Source organism: Squalius cephalus (genome assembly GCF_949319135.1).
Source record: "Squalius cephalus genome assembly, chromosome: 4".
Taxonomy (NCBI): Eukaryota; Metazoa; Chordata; class Actinopteri; order Cypriniformes; family Leuciscidae; genus Squalius; species Squalius cephalus.
Window position 1 is genome coordinate 2,782,803 of NC_137125.1, and position 15,165 is coordinate 2,797,967.

The window sequence follows — 15,165 nt, forward strand, 5'->3', positions numbered from 1 at the left end:
ATGTACACAGCACTCGGGCCGTCAGCTTCCATGTGTCGGTGATATAGTGAGCCGTTACTGTGATGTACGGCTCCATAGTGGAGGATGTCCACAAATCAGTTGTAAGCGACACAGTCTGGCCTCGACAGTTTTTTCATGCATGCTGTCGTACTGGTGTTTGATTGTGTTCCACAATGTCTTGTACGATGGAATATCGTAGCCAGGTTCAGAAAAGTGCAGTATTTCTCTAAAACCTTCTCCGTGCACTGCAGCTAAAGGTCGAATGTCTTTGACGATAAAATTCACCAGTAAATTGGTAATTTGCTGCCGTCTTTTCTCTGTCACAGCAGGTTGTTTAGTGAAGGTTCTAATTGACTGTTGTTGAGATGGTTTACATTCGTCACTTAACGTACTTAGCGGATGCCTTTTCAGATGCGTGTGCATTGCACTTGTTCTTTTGTTGTACTTCAGGACAGACAGGTGACATTTTTGCAAGCTTCATCTTCAGTGAAGTATTTCCACACACTTGATGTAACGTTGACCTGCTTTCTTGCTTCAATGACCCTCTGGGCTCTTCATTTGTTGTCGACTGCCACGCGGGCATGTTGATAGTATCAAAATTAGCGCAATCATAGTGTCACATGATCAACGCGACTAGTTGACGTCAAGCTTAAAGCGTCACGACATTGCATTAAGGTCGACTAGTCGGTTCAACCCCTATCACCTTTACCTATACACGTTTTTAGTGCTTCAAAAACTAAGATTCTTATTTCGGGCCAAAAATGATGCCATCAATACCTGGGGACTTTCCATTAGACATTTGTTTAATCGCAATGTCTAATTCTGAAATCTCAATGTCAGCTTCCATCATATTTCTAAAATTAGGGTCTATTATAAGAACTTTATCTTTTAAGTAGGAAAAGAAAAAAATCACAATCTCTATTTATAAATTTTGATTTATATAAATCACTATAGAAGGAATAGATGTAATCATCAATCACTGTTTTCTCTTCACTTATACAGTTATTAATGCTTAGTTTATTAATAGTTTTTATAGCTTGTTTATGTTTTTCTAAATGAAAGAAATATGAAGAATTTTCCCCCTCCTCAATCCACCTGGCTCTTGAGCGTATGAATGCTCCTTTAGCCTTTTCAGTATAAAAATCATCCAGCTCTAAATGCAGAGAGTGAAGTTCTTTCTGCTCTCTCTCGCTAAGAATATATTTATTACCAAAATAATTTAGGCTTGATAAAATTGTTATCTGCCTTGATTTTCTAGCATTTACAATTTGTTTTTTCTAATTTGTAATTGCCAATTTTTTTTATGTTAAATTTAACCCATTCCCATTTTCCTATTGAAGTTAATTCAGGCATAGTTTTAACATTGCTAATCATTAACAAAACAGAGTTACAAAATGATTCACACTTTAACAGATTGTTGTTAAACTTCCAATGAGTTCTGGTAAATGGTGAACTGCCATTGCTCCTAAGAGAAAGTGAAATAGCACTGTGATCAGATAAAACTGAAGGAGAAATATCACAGTCAACTGAGGAAGAAAGAAGATTACTAGTTATCAACCAAAAATCCAATCTAGAATGTTGAATGCGCCCTGAAAAATACCCCCGTGTAAATTGTTTCTTAAGTGGGTTCCTTACACGCCAAACATCAATTAGATCAAGAAACTGGGATATGTTATAGATTAGGGGCTTATAAGAAAAAGTGTTAAAAGGAGTGGGACACCAATCCTGCCATTCATCTGGAACGGCGTTAAAATCCCCTCCAATCACCCGTAGTGTTTGGGTGCACCCCCGTCCTTCTGCTGACTGAGCTTTCAATGTTGTTACGGAAAGGGCGAAGCTGATTGGTTGGTTCTTGTCACATGACCTGCAGTGCGTTTGTGGCATTCTGAAGAGTTGAGATTTTTTTGTGTCGCTTCAATTATGAGCATTTGAACTAACTTGGGCGAGCAAAAGACGCGATATGTGAACGGCCTGTTGGCGAGCGACCTCCGCTACATTGCGTTACACACAAAAACACTCCGGCGTGCAGCAGAGTCTATTCAAACAGTACCATGATATGCCAGATCTGCAGCCCAGCGGCAGCTCCAGTGGGGGTCACAGATGTGATGTAAACCAATTCAAACTAAATATTTTACCTCACAAACAGTCAAAATCCTGTGACTGGCTGTTCCTCAGATACGCGCATTGCTCTCGGGTTACATTTAAACTAGACGCTGTTTTCCCACGGACTCGCGTGCACTACAGATCAGAGGTCGCGAGAGGTGGATGAGAGGAGAACACTATGTTAAGTAATAATAATAATAATAATAATAAGTTTGAAAAATAAATCCTTGAAAAAAGTTATTCACTATCTACTGTATTTATTTATCCATGATTGGCGTAATATTGTGTATAGAATACATTTTCATATATTCATGTATGTCATACAAATCATTCTTATTTAAATATACTTAAAAGTAAACAACCTGATTAAAGCAAATAGTGTAAATAAACTATGTGAGATTTATATTTAACTATGTTGTCACGGTTCACGGGTCTGTCTGTTCATTCTGTGTGTACTGTTCTGGTCTGATTGTCTATCTGCGTCAGCTGTGCTGACGAGCTATCAGATCAGCGGCAGGTGTGTCTCGTTTATGGATCCTATATGTAGTCTTGTGTTTGTCAGGTCCACTGTCAGATCGTTGATTACTGCTTCTTTGTGTGCCACTCTGTGCAGTTCATTCCAGTTCCTGGTCACCGCGGACTATCCTGCCTTCAGTGCCGTTTGCATTGGACTTTGCCCGAGTTTTGCCGCTGCCGTTGTCTTCTACGGTTCCTGTCTTCTAGGAATTATTCAGCCCACAGCAGTCTCTGCGCTGCCAAGGACCTAACTGCCGACCAGAGACTTTCCACCTGCCTTGCCTTGTTCTCTTGCTGTTCTAAATAAACCTTATTCTCATTCGCAATTGGATCCAGTGTTTTTGTGACCTGACATATGTTTTGTACATAAAATGTATGTAATTGCACATACTATTTTGTCATTCATTTATGAATATTGTTTAGATTGGTTCATTAATGATAAATGTTATTTGTAACCTGCTATAAGCAGCAGTAATTATTTATGTGACTGAAATCAAAGTACACATAACAGTTTAATATAAAATGTTTTTTTGTTTTTTCATTCTGCTAGATGGCTGGACAGAAAACAAATCCCCTGTGGGAATACTTTCAGAGCCAACACCAAGGAATGCAAAGTGCAATATTTGCAGTGATGTGGTGAAAATTGGAAAATAAGAAAAAAAAAAATACCACAAACATGCGGAGTCACCTAAAGTAGTCGCCATGCATCTGTGTATGAAGAAGCACAGAAGAAAAGAGATGCTGCTTCAAGCTCTGCCTCAGTGAGCAAAGTCCAGACAACACTCTAGGTCAAAAGTTACTGACACATTAATAACAGAGATGATTGCCACTGACAATCAGCCTTTACAGTAGTTTCAGATGTTGGCTTTCAACGGTTGTTGGCTGTGGCTGAGCCATGGTACACCTTAAAAAGTGAAAAACACTATCGCACAGACATGCTTGACGGTGTGCACAAAAAAGCAACAGATAAGATCAGAACTTTGATTGCACCTGAGAATGCTGGATCCCATTTAGCTTTCACCACAGACTGTTGGTCTGGAGATGCTGAATCGCTGATGAGCCTCACTTGCCATTGAAAAGTGAAAAGTGCAGGCCATCTGTTCCTTTTGGACAAAAAAGCTAGAGGATTTGTTTCCAAGACAACGGAGGAATCCAATGAACAGTTGTGTTAGTCTAAGACCTGTTTAACTGACATCCCAGCAAGCTCTCCAACATTACTCCCGATGCTTCCAAGTTCTTCAGCTATTTCTTGAATGGCTGTCTTCGAGACATGTAAAATGGCTTCCATGCGTAAAAACAGTGAAGCCAACTTATGTAGAGTCAAGCCCTCAACAGGAAGATCTGGACTGGACTGGACTGGGTGCAAACACCCTTCGGCTGGTAGGCGGTCCGCAGGCTGATCATCTGTATTTTCAAACCTCTCCTCAACCTCTTCGATTGGCATGAAATTAACTCTGAGAACACACAAGCTTGAACACTGCCGTCTTCAAATGGGCACTGGACATTGTCATTGTTTTTCAGGGGAATACCCAGATGGGAGAAGTACTGTTCGCAGGCCTCTGAGAAACTGCAGAGGTTACACTTCAGCCGGGTCTTCACATGATCTACAGGTTTAGCATGATGCGAATGCAAGTGTCTCATCAGTGTTGCCTGAGTTGTGAAGGAGCAGACACATTCTTGGTCAACACATGACAAAGGACACGTCCTCCCATGATGTCCATGGTTTAATCTGTAATGCTGAATGATAAAAAATGCAGTCCTTACAAGTCCACTTCATCTTCACGTCAACACCAACATACCTACAATAAAAAAATATAGTTTATAAAAAATAAAAAATAAATAGTCAAGTCTCTCAGGCTTAAAGTTGGCATGAAGCAAAGTTTTGATCATATGACAGGAAACCACACCCTACAACAGACCTTTATTATCCCAGCGGAGCAGATTAGCGGAAGTGCTCGCCAAAGCAGTGTATTTTCCTCTGGTTATGTATATTTTCAGTGTGCTGTTAACACACAGCTGACTAAACACCTCTTAAAATGAGCATCCGCAGAGTGATTTCTAAATCTGGACAATTTCAGAGACAGGAGAAGAGATATTCTGATGATTACGGTACACAGGATTCTCCAAACTCAAAGCAACTTGTCGTTGTTTAATCCAACATAAGCCGAGGCTCGTAAACGTGACTATTTTACCACACGTTGTCAGTGCTCGACTGAACTGATGACCACGACGCTGCAGTGTGTGTGTGTGTGTGAATAAGATCAGAATGAACATTTATTTGTATTAAATATTTTTCTGTGTCAGTTTTCATTGACAGTCATTTCACTGTGTGTAATTCACACAATTATGGCAAAATTCTTACTATTCAAATCAGTTGCGCTGTCAACGCATTAGTTTAAGATTAATTGAATGTTTAAATGTTTAACAGCATTACATTTCTTTAAGGCAGCTGCAACTGCACATTCATCCATCAATTTTAATACTGCTCTTACGAAAATGAACCATGGTTTTACTACAAATAAAACAAAAAAAAAAAAACATGGTTATTGTAGTTAAAACATGGTAACCACTAATCAACCATGGTTTTGCTAACCATAGTTTAACCATGGTATTTTTAGTACAACTAATACAAATGGTAATCAATCCGTGAAAAAAAACATGGTTACTAAATTTTTACTATAATGAAACCATGTTTAGTTTTCGTAAAGGTGTTTATCAGTCGAATTAATTACAAAATGTAAATTCAACAGGTGTGAAATATGCTCAGTAAGAGAAAAAAACACTTTTAATGAGGACTGTGACAGGTTAGTTGGGAAATAAATTTCATATTTGGAAGGAAATATATTTACAGGAACATGCTGTGATGCTGCTGGAGAATGTGTCCTGACCAGATGTGAGGAAAGATTGGCCTATGTATAAATCAAATATTTTTTTATACTAATAGCGTTTGTGATCGGTTATGTAATAACTTTGAAATTACGTAATGTTGACTGAAATCACCTGTTAGTTAACTATAGTGCGCACGTTGTTTCGTGCACGTTTCTGTGGTTGGCCAAGACTTATTTAACTGAATGTTTAAACCTCATTTAAGTTCTTAACAAGCTATTATATCTGCTAACTGCTTTTGAAAACGGCACGTTGCTGTTGGTATTACCGCACGTTTGATTATTACCTCATATGAACATGTTATCTTAGTACTTGTAACGTACCTGACTAACTTCCCGCCATCAAATCTAATGCATATCTGTACAACATCTGAGCTTGCCTATTAAGAGTGAGCCGATGTTCGATGTCCTCCTTCTCCCCGCTGGCCTCCTCGACTCGTTTTTATTCTAAACTGTTTTTATTCTAAACTGTTTTTATTCTTATTTCCTTTTATTATTTTAATTTCTTCTATGTAAAGCACTTTGAATTGCCATTGTGTATGAAATGTGCTATATAAATAAACTTGCCTTGAAGTGAGATGTAATATACCTCTATAAATAAATACAGTTTAAGAGCATGTCTCATGCACTTTAATGCCCTCTGAATGTAAAAGATATGCTCCCTTTGAGCTGGAATCATGGGGATCCTGTGAAGTCCACAGTCCAATAGCCTGAAGTGAAGAGAGATGTGCAGTGCGGAGGCTCCCGAGGAACACGGTTGACAGGTATTGCCACTGTGCATGAAGCCCAACTCCTCTCCCCAAGCTGTAGTTTGTGTCGTCTGCAGTTGCTGATCCACCTTGTCCTTTGCTCTTCTTCTCAGTGTCCAAAAGGATGGTTCACTGCAAGCCAGAGTTTAAGACCTTAACAGAAACAAACCTTTTTTAGTTGTTTGTGTACTGGCCTACCAAGACTAGACTAACTAAACTGCATTAACACAACTGATGTACATAACCTTCAGAACATCATCATCAGCTGCACTCAGAGGATGAAGACTTCAGATGCAGAATCCTCTAATCTCCGTCTGAGATCTTCTGAAGGAGAGTTTCTTTAGCAGGCTCCTGTGTGTTTACTGGAGATGAACAGGACCTGTACCTTTACACTAAAGAGACATTACTGAACCTAAGACATGTCTGATAAAAATGCTCTTTTATAAGAGTTTGTCAGACGGCCCTCAGAGGCTTTTGCATATAAAGTCTACACAGGCACACAAGTTTAAGACTGGTGAGAAGGATATATATATAGCGTTAGAGATAAGTATCTTATGCAAAAATATAATATGTAAAAATGTTATTTATTCCAGGGATGATGGTGATAATCCTTTTATAATAATAAATGTTACTTGGGCATTTAATCATATTATAGTGATTTAGCAAGATATTTTCTTCTAGCTGTCTAAATGCATTTATGTATTTAATATTCTTCAGTCGAATCTTCAGATGAGAGTATTGAATAGCGCTTAGTCTCTCGCGAGAAGTGAATTACGCTTCTCTTGTTTCAGGGCATGCGATTGGCTGTTCGCTGCTGCTCCCATTTATCATTTGAAAGTCATGTCAAAAAGATCACTAGAACAGCCAGGGCAAACTTGCACAGCTTCAGAATCATACGGGATTGTTTACCATTTCATGCAGCAAATACATTTATGCATGCAATGATTTTCTCCCACCTCAGTTATTGTATAACCTCCTGGTCACAGGCAACAGCCACAACAATCAGGCCTTTAAGACTGATTTATAACAGAGCACTAAAAATATTAGATAAAACATCTGTCAGAACACACCATTGTGGAGTATTGCAGAGGTTAAACTTTTTAAATTTTGAAAATTTTATTAAATTTTGTAACTTGAAATTGATGTATAAATGTCTGTACAATCAAGCACCTGATGTTCTCAGACGACTCATAGTCCCACTTCGATCAGTGGGCTCCATCACACGAGGAGCTGCTAATGGAAATGTGAAAGTGCCCGTTAGAAAAAAGACCTTCGGACAGTCGGCCTTTACTGTCCAGGGTGCTAAACTCTGGAACTCCTTGTCTACCGAGCTGAAACAGGACTTAGATCTGGGGGCTTTTAAAAATGAACTAAAGCGTATTTTAAAACGAGATCAAGTGTGCAATAATTTTTAGTTTGCGCTCAAATGCACATTCTTGATGTAATGTCAGAATTAAGTAATGTTACTGTAAATGTAAATTAATTTTTTGTACTTTCTGTATGTATGTGAAAAGCCCTTCTAGGGACGGACATTGCAAATTAGCCTTGGCTATAAATGTTGTAGTGTGGTACAGGTTTATTGTTCACACATGTCCCTATTAAATAAATTAAATAAATAAATAAATAAATAAATGTCACTCTCTCATGTGTGCGCGCGCGCCTCCGGGTCAGGAGAGGAGTTCGAGACGAGTCGACGGAGGCCGTTGATGAGTGTCATCATCATGAAGGTAATCGTGTTTAACACGACATGTTAACAAATAGTGTGTCTTGCATAATGCCCATCATATATGTGTAGTGCTTGTGTATCTTAATGCGTGCACGCTTGTGTTATCGGGTCGCTCCCCCCCTCGTGCACACACACACCTCGTCACTACATTGGGCCGCTGATGCCGCTTCTCCACTGCATGGGACGGCTCACTTAAAGGTCCCATTGCATGGATTATTTTATTATTTTAGAATGTTTCCTGGGGTGCCCTTATAATGTTAGTATGTTTTTTAGATCAAAAGTTGTTATAATTTAGAAATAAAGGCATATTTCCTAGCCTGATTTCATCTTCTGATTTGAACACTCTGTTTGAAGGGGCGTGTCTGTGTGAGACTTCAGTGTAAACGCCCACTGCTGTGATTGGCTGACATGCTTGCATATTAAATATCTCGCATTACATGTGGAACTATCTGGAAAACGTTTACTATAGGGATATCCCAGTCACGTGACCCCTAGCCGCGTGTCAGCCATTTTGACGGAATACATCCATCAGCTACTCAGCGGCAATGGATCTATTAGGCGAATTATAAAATGATCTGTTTTGCTTTCGGGTTATAGGGCTGTGACGGTGGCAGTTTTTTACCACTGCGGTGGTAATGGACCAACTACCTGCGGTGGTTGGGGGGTTGTTTTGAAAATTTAAATAAAAATGTAGTGTTTATTTGAGCAAAAAAGTGTTTATTTGAGCAATTCCGTCAAAGAAGCAACACACTAAAGCCTGTAAAGCATTGAAATAAATATCAGTAAATATTGGAAGAGATTTATCGGGGAATCGCCTGATAAGATTAACTTTAAAGCATTAATAAATGTATTTAAATATACGAATCAAAATACACACAAACACACACAAATACATTCTTATAAAACTGAGTACTCAATGACTTAAGAGCAATTACACACACTTATGGTTGCCACCCACTAATAAACCAGTAAACTGAAACGGTGGATGCAAGAAAAAAATTCAAATTCACAACTCTAATCAAACAAAAGAAAACGTCCGGTTAACAACCAGGGGCCTGTTTCAATAAGGAGGTTCAACCAACTCTGAGTTAAAACTTGAACTCTGAGTTGACTTACCCTGAGATGGGAAACTCTGAGTTTTCGGTTTCAGAACAGCTGAAATGAGTTAGTTCAATCAACTCTGAGTTGACCCACTCTGAGTTAAGCGCGTGCACCACAACTATAAAAAGCCATTATCAATGGAGCGCAGATATTACGAGTCACCATGGCAACAGCGCCAAACAAAAAGAGGAATTACTGTTATACAGTGTTGGGTGTAATTAATTACCAAGTAATCTATATTGTAAAGGGATTACTCTTAATTCTTCTGTAATTTAAAATAAAATCTGATGTAATTACATTAAATAGGCTATAGAGAACAATTCTGTATAAAACAATTGTGGATTTAACATACATTTTTAAAAGGTATATTTCTTATGTACCTTCTCCCTCTACACACTTTGGTCAATTCAAGAATAGTTCATGCAATTGTATATTGTTTATTTGAAAGCATTAAAAGTGCAGTTTCTTGTCTCTCCTTGTATTGTTCAAGTGGTTGAGGTTGATATGGGATTTAGTAATAGGTAGACCAAAACTTTCTAAAGATAGTAATTATTACATTAATCTAATTACAGTGTTGAAGATAACATTGATTACTATTTTAGAGTAACTTACCCAACTGTTATAATATCAGAGGTGAAACTGGAAGAACAGTATGTTATTCAACCTAATTTTAATTTTCATGTGGAGCAATCCTGCAGGCATTGAAAGACCATGGCAGCAGCTGAAAATTAAATATAAAAACATAATTCAATAAGGTAAGGCTTGAGCATATCATGGGTGTAGGCTACCTGACTTTACAAACATTTGACATATTAAATAACTAAATAGCATCCAGTGTCTAGCAGTGTAGCAGCATTTTTGGCTGAGGGAATTCCAGGAGGGACTTCAGAGCCAGTCACTCCCAAAGATTCAAGGGCCTTCATAAAATGTAAGAGGTTTACATATGTGTAATTTTTTAAATAGGCTATTTTTGATATTTCCATTTATTTTACTTTGAGGTTGGGTTTTTTGTTGGTCCTAACAGATTCTGATAGTAATATCTGTATTTTGGAGCCTCCTGTCCCAACAGAACCCCAGGCAGTTGTAAGTCGCCTACTCAATACACCAGAAATTAAATAGTGTTATAAAGTGCACTCGACCAAATGCTCATCTTCACAGGACGATGAGGATAAATAGTTTCTGCTGCCACAGAGAGGCCTACAGAAGTAATGTTAATAGTATGTGTCTACACAAACAATCTACCTACTCAGATTTTTTCGAATTTTTATGTGGATAATCTACGTTTAAATCTAAGTATAAACGGGTATTCTTATCTCTCCCTCCGCCCGAGTGTGGAAGAACAGCAGGAGGACGGTCCATCAACTTCTGTTGCACAGATGAACACAGTTCAGTGATTTCCAGTAAATGCCACAGTTTAATTCTGTAGAATTTGTTTAGAACTACATTATATAACTCTAATCTACTACTGTATTTTCAGTTGCCAGTTAAGGAGTTATATAGACTTCATCTTATTAAAAAGAAAAAACTGCAGTAAAAATAGCAATATTTTATTTATTAATAAAATATTAATTTTATCAATACAAATTTACTGAAAGAATGAATGAGGTGTTTAAACACCGCTTCCCCTTTAAAAAAGGGGAGGAGACCAATATAAACTCTGGGTTTACTGAAGAAAACCTGCTCCCGACCAGGTTAGGTTCACAGAGTAAGTTACCATGGTAACTAACTCTGAGTATAAGTTACCTCTCTTTCTGAAACAGGCTTGACTTACTCTGCTTTCTCAGGTTTAACATACCTCCCATTCTGAAACAGAAAACTCAGAGTTTCCCTCATTTCAGGGTTAACATACTCAGAGTTTTCACTTAACCTCCTTTCTGAAACAGGCCCCAGGTTAGGTTGGTTGTTAGTGTCACTGAGTCATTATGAGGAACACATTCAATCCTTCTGATGAGTTTAAACTTTGGATGTAAACTCATTAACAAGAGATGGGTTTGTTGTTTTTCAGGACAGACTTGCCTAAGAAAGGAACTTCCTGTTGAGCGATGGACATTAATGGTTTTCATGATGGAACTTATGTTTTCACTTAGTCTCACATATTTTAAGTCATATTTGCAGCTATATTTGTGTATGTATTTGAAAATTGACCTTCATACTGACTTCTTAACCTCAGAAACTAATCACTGATTTGTGGGAGTATCCGACATGTGTGATCATATAAAAAGGCAAAGGGCTCATTCTCTCACCCTTTCTTCTCTCTCTCACTTTCTTTTTCTTTCTTAAAGTAAAGTTATTCCTCGCTGCTGTCACCAAATGCTTGCTCTGGGGGAGAATCTAGTCTGGTCTAGACCTACTATATCTGTAAAGTGCCCTGAGATAACTTCTCTTAGGATTTGACATGCATTTTATTTAATTATGAAATGCATCAAAGGATTTCTGAAACATCAGGTGTTACTACGGCTGCCACCTCGTGTGTGTAAATAACTGATTGTGTTTATCTGAGATGCAAAGCAGGCTGTGCCAACCCGCGCGGTAGATTGGTTGGCTGGGGGAGTCCCGCCCAGTTACTGGAGGTCCCTGAGATGGGGACACTGATTGGTGCAGCATACCACCTCCGAGCCAATTGAGAAGCTTCAATGAAGTCAGCCTCCGAAGCCTGATGGATGGCAGCCCAGGGCAGCTGCCAGACCTGGGGTGCGTTTCCCGAAAGCATCGTTGGCCAACTATGGTCGCAAGTTCCGTCGTTACCAATAGAGTTCAATGGACATTGCGATGAACTTGCGACCATAGTTGGCCAACGATGCTTTCGGGAAACGCACCCCTGATTGGTTTGTCGAGATGTATGAGAGTGTGGTGATCAAATGTGTTTTATTATAGTTCTATTTAGTGTGATGTTGAATCTATACTGGATTGTTTAAATGAAAACAGATTTCCAAGAATCCAGCCCTATTAATAAGCTGCATTCTGTGTCCTATTAAAAGTTTTACATTTAGAAATCTTAAATTGAATTTAAAGAACCCTACAGGGAACCTATAAATGATGATTTTATTCTTTAAAAGAAATAGAGTCAAAATGTTTATCACATTTTATTAATTTGATCCGACAGACATTTGAGATCATTTTACAGTCGTCGCAGGAAACACTGGTCTGTGATTGGCTGGTCTCAAGGTATTTAAAAACCTCAGGTAACCATAGCAACAGCAGTGATGCTCTGGTTAACTGAGCGGTGAAACTAACCGGACCGTAACATACCAACAGAAACACTCTGAAACATGGAAGATCAGACCTGTTCTTCTTCATCACTCTGTCAATATTTATCACTCAATCAATATTTATCACTCTACTCAAACAACTATCCCAATGCTGTTACATAAAACCCAAATATCCACTCAGAGTCACTCAGATTGGACTTTGCTGAAGTTCTCTTCCTCCTCCTTAGTGTGGAGTGTTTAAAAATGCCTTGTCAGTAAATACAAAAGTTCAATAACTAAGGAGTAAATCGTCTCAGCGTCATTAAGCCAATCAGCATGCAGCATGCTTCTACCAATATCTAATGTCTGTGATTGACTCTCTAACGTTACAGGGCGTGAAGGCACGGAGAAAAAACTCTACGTTACAGAGACAGACGTGTGTGGTTGTGTTTTGAGAGGGTCTACATTTTTATTTCTTTTTGGTAAATTGGATTTTTTTCTAAATTTGTGTCAAAAAGGAACTGGATTCACCATTTTGTTATTGAATATTTTCAAACTGTACCAAGCTCTACCCAAATTCACCCTGGTTCTCCAACTCCTCCGTGTAGACAATATGTATATGTTTACTTTTGTAATCAGTTTGTCATTACTAACTTATCAAATTCAATTAAAGCTCCACTATGTGATAATTTTTGAACACAAGAGGGCGCAGTTTCCAACGATAACAAAGGCGAAGCTTGATGACGCTATGAAGGAGGTGACGATGGGAGATGTCGTTTTTAATGCGTTTTCACCAGCTAGCGATGTATCTAAATGGAATTAATGAATCATGATCACGGATGAGGTAATTTCGTTTTTGTATTACCTGTATGTCTGATCGTATTATTTTATGTCATCATAATTAATGAACTGCAAGGAACGTGAAATATTATGCTATATTATTACAGGCATGTGGTGTAATTCATATCTATTATAAGTACACACTTAAATGTTTATAAAGGTATATGGCTTATAAATGTGTGACAAGTATTCGCTGAGTTTTGTTTCAGTTTATAGACGTGCTCAAGAAAAAAAAGTTCACCGCGACGGAGAGGCAGAACGCACACCCTGTTTATTTTCTTTATTTTACAAAAGCACAATGTTTTGATTTGATTGTAAGTGGACACATACAAAAGTAGAAATATCACAGATTCTTTTTTATATTTCTTTTTTTCTGCATGACCATAAATGACAGAGTAATTTAAGTTTATAGTGCTACAATGTGGAGAAAATCCAGCAAAAGGCGCCTGCGCGTTTGCCGACCTCAGAGGGTTAAAATCATTTTAACTGTAACTATTATGATACTGGTACAATAAAAAATAATTGATTTGCTTACCTGTCTATCAATACACTCGCGAGAGCAGAGTCTCTGTCAAGTCCAAGATTAGGCTTGTTTGAGATGAGCAAAATCTGCGCAGAACCGATCACCGGTGATCAGCGCGAGATGCATGCCGGTTAGAAATGTGTCCGAGTGCTGTCCGCCTTGCTCTGATGTCATGCTGACGTATGTCAAAAATCTCTCGCGAGCGCAAGGCGCACCTGTCGGATTCTGCAGTCAAGCGCAGTTGCTCTCCACCGACTGCGCTGATCAGAAGCACGATGGGAAACGACTTGCTGACGACACAGCTTAATGTTTATTGGTTTAAACAACCGTGATGTATTGTTCTCTTTTAAAATGTTTGATTTTAAAACTCTGATATCATGTTTTATGTGTATACGTTATGTGTGAATATTCCCAAACTATCTAACAGTGCGATCTCTTTGGGTTATGCAATTTATTTTTTATAAAAAAAAAATAAAATAAAAACACATATGTCTGTATTAAAGAAAAAAAATATTGATAAACATGTATTTGGAATGGAATTAAATAACAAGTACTTTGGGTGTCTTGTTCATTTTATTTATTTTCATATAAAAGCAACATAAAATTGAATTACATCCAGTTTATTAGCAGCACTGTGATCCATCTTTGATCTCACAGGTGTCAGATCCACTCAGTGGGTAAGGGTTTCATATTAGTTTGAAGGTACCCCCGGGAGCCGCCATTGGCTAACAAGCCTTCACCTGCTGTTAGCATCCCATTGACTTCCATTCATTTTGGCATCACTTTGACAGAGAATAACTTTACATCTGAGGCGTTTAAAGACTCCATTTGTCCATTATTTATTTCTAAAGAAACACGACAATGTATAAAAGGCTCCATTACCTTGTATCTTACGTTATGGCCCCGTAGAAGCAGTTTTTGTAAAAGTAGGCTAACGATTGCGTCAAAACCACGCGACTCTCTGGAAATTACCGTAGAGACAGGAAGAGAAGCTCGCGGACAATTTGGGGGACGCGGAGGCATAAAGTCCGATAAAGTCAAGGGAGAAGCCCATAGAGAGTCATTACGTTGCTCCTGCTCCTAGCTCATGGACAGATCCTTCTCACACTCTCCGTCTCTGCAAGATTCGGAAGGGAATGGTTCCGATTTCGTTTGGCACAGCTACTAGAAAACTTACAACTGTCAGGCAGGCTGCTCACGTCACATCCACGTTGTCAAGCTCAGTTTGAGTCTGCGCAGTACGCCTGGCAATCAGGAAATGACTGCTTCTAATGTGCTTCAACTTCTCTCCGTTGAAACCTATGGGGTCGCTGTGTCCAGTTTATATACTGTCTATGGATCCACTACGAGAAGAGAGATCTGCTCTTTTTTCACTCCTCCTCTCACTGCAGCCGCCTACTCTCGACTACATTTCAGGCGAGGCAAGGCGCATCTCAAACAAGCCTATTGTCGCACAGCTCTCTCCATCTCGAAAACGCCTGGCCGAGATTTATCCGGTTTTATTCCTCCGTTTGTCACACAGTCTGCAGCTGTG